The sequence below is a fragment of the Capsicum annuum genome, chromosome 6 (genome assembly GCF_002878395.1).
Source record: "Capsicum annuum cultivar UCD-10X-F1 chromosome 6, UCD10Xv1.1, whole genome shotgun sequence".
Taxonomy (NCBI): Eukaryota; Viridiplantae; Streptophyta; class Magnoliopsida; order Solanales; family Solanaceae; genus Capsicum; species Capsicum annuum.
This window is the reverse complement of record NC_061116.1, coordinates 204,878,632-204,884,631: the sequence shown is the minus strand read 5'-3', so window position 1 is coordinate 204,884,631 and position 6,000 is coordinate 204,878,632.

Below are 6,000 nucleotides of genomic sequence, written 5' to 3'. Positions count from 1 at the left end.
GCAAACAAATTTCATGCTTGACCATAAATTCAAGTTAATTAGTTATATTCACAAAGAATTAAATACAAAAAATAATAAATTCAAGTTTGTCTAAATAATATGTCATTTTTTAACACCCCAAAAAAAGACAAGATAGATATTATGCGTCGTTTGTTCACCAATTCACCATAAAATCTGTGATCATTAGAAAGCAAAATAAGTATTCTGATGAACAAAAGCAATGTAATAGAGAAAATAATTTGAAACCTAGAAACAATAAAGTTACTCAATACCGAAAATTTATTATTCGTGATCAATAAATTCAATGTGATAGAAAAAGAAAATTTGAATCTTAGAGACCATAAAGTTATGTTGGATATTCAATAACGAAAGTTATTTATAAACATAAAATGATGTTTTGTTTAAAGAAACTAAAATATCATTACAAATCTAACTACACCCAAAACTTCCACATGATAGTTTAGACCTTTAAGAATAATACAGAAATACGAACTTTTGTTTAATATTCAGCCGCAATGAATTCACATCAAGAATTGTAGCTAAATTTAAACCTAGAATTTCCAAACTCTTATTCCCATACCTTAAACTCTAGGTCATCATTTTGAGGTTGAGTACATTCCTTCGATGAAAGTAAACAACCAATATAGGAATTCAAGGACTTCAATGTAACATGAAACATACCATACTTCCATAACTTGGCAATTCGAAACAATGAAGAGTATCCCAAAGATTGCTTGGAGGAAAAAAATCTAATGAACACCTCATACGCAAAATATTGCATTTAACTCGGAATAATAAAATGAAATTGTTTAATATGCATATGACACTTGATTATGTATAATTTTTTATAATGTGATGAATCTATCCATGACATCTTTTCCAGATATGAAATTCATAACCTTTTTTACCTAAACATTGATAGGGATGGGAAATTTTACCATTTCAAGTATAACATAGATGAAAAATCACTGATTTGAAGAAAAACAAAAACCTAAAATACATAGAGATGGATCAGCTTGATAAGTGCTAATATAAGACATCATATTATAAAGACGTGCTCTGGTTGAACAAAAATATTACTTAATATCCGACGAATATATGTGAAAAAAAAGAAAAAGATAAAAAATTCAACGTCTTAGAAAGCAAAAAGAAATCGTTATTGGATAAAATCACAGTATCAAAAGATTAGAATTTTGCAAATTTAACAATGGACAACATGTTTCATTTGGAACTTTAAATAAATTATTATATAAGGAAATATTTAAATTGATTTAGAAGTGTAAAATAAAAGGACTTTTATTGTAAGTAAAAAATAGGTATTCAAGGCAGTTAAATATTATAAATGTCAGAAAATTTTATATATTTTAAATAACGAATTTAATAGTCAAAGCATAAAAATTGAAACAGCTAATTAGTTTCTGAAAGTAAATTGCTCAAATCTTAGGGAGAATAACTCATTATGTAATTTAATATTATTGTTGTTATATATAGAGTAATTGTAATTATGGAAAGTGATAATAAAGGCAAGTTGGGTTCCTACCAAATTGTGTCATACTTTTTTTTTGTTTTTTTGGTTGTTCGGTATCCGTATTGGAGCCTGATTAATTCGAATTTGCATCGGGTAGGGCCCATTCGAGGAGTAGCGCTCCCAACAGAGTTTTCTCCATGTCAGGGTCGAACCCTCGACCTCTGATTAAGGGTGGAGCAGCCCCATCCGCTGCACCACAACCCATGTTGGTAAATTGTATCATACCAGTACTCGAATACCTAGTATAAACGAATAGTTTTGTCTGTTGAATAGTCTTTTAATGAAGGACAAAAAGTTTAAATCACTTTTCTAAGAGTTTTCACACTTTTAATATATTATAAATATAAATTATAGATAGATATCTATAATATATTAGAAGTGCCCTTAGAAAAGTGATTTGAACTTTTTACTCTTTATTAAAAGATTTTGCTTTAGACGAAATAGTCTTTTTACCTTTTTTCTATTATTTTAGTAATATTGAATATTGATTATATTACAAAAAAAAAACAAATTTCCTCACAAAAATAGAATTCTTTTTCCACCATCTAAAAAACTAACCATAACAAGAAATTAAAAAAAAAACAATTAAAAAAATTCCAAATTAAAAAAAAACAATCTTTGTGAAACCCAAAAAAAAAAATTTAAGGATAAATAATTAGTAATTAAAAAAAACCACACCCAAACGTGAACCAAAAAAAGCTATTATAATTAAAATAAATAAATTATCCTTCCCAACTTGGTTTTAAGCATAGCCTTTTTCATGCAAAATATGGTAAAAAAAAAATCAAAAAATGACAATCAACAATTTCTATCCCATGTAAAATAGGTTTTAACATACCTTTTACCAACTTCTGTAGAAATTATGCTAATTTTGTTTTTTTACCATCTTCACCATACTTTTTTTTCAATTTTATCTCTTCTCCAGATTCTCTTCTATAGGTTTTCTTCGTAAACTCACTTTTGTTTATTTGTCATAAAAACTCTCACTTTTTTGCATTGTTGATTATTGCTTGCTTATTAATAATTTAAACACAATATTAATTGTTATGCCGATAATTTTGCTTATATTCTTAATTGATCTAATTTGCGTTATTAGCCAGATTTATGTTCTTAATTGGTTTAGTTTGTATTCTTTGTTGGATCTATTAATAAGTAATATTCTTCCTCGATTAAATATACGAAAACGACTCACATATTCAAGTACAATTATCTACTCAACTCATCAATTTTTTTCCCTTCTAAAACATGCGTTGTTGATTTAATAATTCATTTTTTATCTTTCCCTTGTGTCCGTTGAAATAATAGCCTAAAAAGTGATTTTTTCTCTCTCTCCCTCCCCCCCTCCCCCTCGCCCCTCTTTCTCTATATAATCTATATTTATAATCTATAATCTATTAAAAGTGTGAAGACCCTTAGAAAAGTGATTGATTTTTTTGCCCTTCACTAAAAGACTCTGTAATAGACAAAAATGTCTTTTTCCTATATTTCTGAAATGAAATTTCAATTATAAATAAACACTAATAATATTATATTATAAAAATTCGAGAAAGGCATCATTTCCACCCCAAACTATACCCGAAAAGTCTAAGCCACACTTAAACTATACTAGTGACCTATTACACACCTAAACTATAAAAAGGTGATTAAAAAAGTGATACTTTTTACATCCTATCAAGCATTACACCACTTGCATGTGGTGTGGAGTTTTACACGCGCTGCCACATTAGCGTCACGTCAGTATCATCCGAAAAAATAATAAATTTATTTTTTTCATAAATTCTTCTTTTTAATTTAAATCCTTTTTCTTTCTTTCGTAAAAGTGAATTTTAAAAAATATCATCTCCTTCAATCCTTCTTCTTTTAGTTAAAATTTGGGCAAAGCCCATTTACTGATAAACAAACGGATTTGATCAGATCAAAGCAATCCGAATCCGACAAATAAAATCACTTCAATCCTTTCACTATTTCACAATCTTCGCCATTTTTTGTGAAAGTCTAGAAACCCACAATCTAATTCGATAAAATTCGAGCAAATCATAACCCAGGCCGTAAAATGCAAACACAAAACTCAATTCTTGAAAGTTTAAGAAACCCACAACTCAATTCAATAAAATTCAACTAATTTACAATTCAATTCGTAAATGCAAGAAACTCATAACTCAACTTCATAAAATTCGATAAATTTAAAATTCAACTTGCAAAATTCCAGAAACCCACAACACAATTCAGTAAAATGCAAGAAACACAAAATCCAACTCATGAAATTCAAGATACCCATATTTCAATTTTATAAAATCCGAACAACCCACTATCCAACTTGTGAAATTCAAGATACCCATAATCGAATTTTGTTAAATTCGAAAAACCCACAATCTAATTTAAATTAAAATTGAGTAAATTTCGTCTAAATAATACCCAGATTCACAGAGAAATATCAATTATAAATTGAAATATGGGTATCTTGAAATGTGGGTTATGAGTTCGAATCCGACTCGTATTTTTTTCTGGTAACTGATGGGATTATATTAAGTAAAGGTATGTCTTAAAGTCTTAATACAAAACAAAAGCCATTACTGCTCCAAGCAAAAACAGTTTAAGTATTTCTAGTTGAAGCCAAAATTGAGTAACCCACATTTGGTTCTAACACAATCAAAAGGACATAGCACTAATAACAAATTTCTTCCTACTTGTAATAATAAAAGAAAAAAAATAAAAGGGTAAGTGAATTTGTGAATTCATTGATGAATTGATGGAGGTTGAAAGAAGGTAAGGAATAAGAAATGGAGTTAAAGAAGAAATGAGAAAAGAAGAAAGAAGTAAGAGATGAAGAGTAAAAAAGGAAAAACAAATCAAAAGGCAAAGAAAGAATTTTTTTTTATATAAATATAAATCAAAAACTATTAAATATAATTGATTGATAAAATGCAATTGAATAATGACACGTGTGCGTTTTAATAAGCTTTTAATTTTTTTCTGCTTTTCACGCGCCTAAAACGAGTGTAAAAAACGCGCCTTAGAATGAGTGTCGCGGAGAGGTAATTGTTTCACTTTTTTATAGTTTAGGTGTGTAATAGGTCATTGGTATAGTTTAGGTGTGGCTTAGACTTTTCGGGTATAGTTTGGGGTGAAAACGATGTCTTTTTCCTAAAAATTCCAATAAGAGAAAACTTTTCTTATAGTTCCAAACAAAAAACTACCGTGTTTTAAGATTTTTAATTTCATAATTTTTCAATTTTTTCCTTAATTGAATTAAATACAGATTCCTAATATAAAAGAAATAAAGTCCAGTAAATTTGTGCCCTTATATAAATCTTTCTCCTAGAAGTCGAATGAAAAATTATTACCAGAAACTTAGTTCTAAGAAAATTAGGATTTATTTTTGTGCAATTCTAATCAATTAAATTATATCTTATATAATTATTTACTTATTTATTAAAGATAAAAACTTTTAATATTTATAATATTTTTAAATTAATTAAAATACTATTTTATATAAATATTTACTTAAATTCTATGAACCTCGTGTAGCTCTCACCAACATGCTCTTTTCTTTGATCTCCTTTATTTGCCTTTTTATTTGATTTCTAGTTCAACTTATTTCCTCTTTTTATTTGAATTAATTCAACGTGACTTTTTTCCTTGTCTTTTTTTTTTTTAATTAATTGTTATCGTTGTCTATGTTTATAGACTATGCCTTGTATATGTTATGATGTATGATGATATAATTTTGATACAAATATTCTTGCATGCGATAATATCAAATAGCAAAACAGGGAATGCAACTAAAGATGGAAAACGTAGAATGGTAGATGAGGAGAAGGAGGTTGCCTTAAGGATTCAAAGCAAAGGGTCTGAAAATATGAGTGGCGTGGGACTAACGAATGTGAGATGATTAACAACCTTTTCAAGGGCCTTAAAAGAGAAATCAAATATCACATTTGTTTGGACTTTGATCAGATAGGTAAATTTTTGTTGCTCTCTATCTTAATTTAAGTGTATTTATTTAATTAAGCATAATATTTAAGAAATAAAAAGAGATTATTAAATCTAATGGTCTTCATAATAGTCTTTTAATTGTAATTCTCTCCGTCAGTTACACACGTGCAAAACACGTACACTAAATTAGTAGATTATAGATGTTGTCGCCTTTTGATCGAGTACAAAATTTTAAAAATAAGTGATAATTTTGTAAAATTTATTAAATTGCTTCTCTTTAATTTTTTTTTTCTTTTAGTTGTCTTTTTTTATCAAGTGAACTCAGTAGAAATAAAATGATGATATTGTCATTAAATAATTATCACATAAGAAAAATGATATTTTTTTGAGACGGACGAAAAAAATAACGACAAATCAAATCAAATGGGAACGGAGGGAGTAATTTTAATTTTCTGTTTTTGTCAACCATAAACCTGTTTTTAATTTTCTTCCAATGACAGTTTTGCCCCTAGCTTAATTTCTTTCCCCCCCCCTCC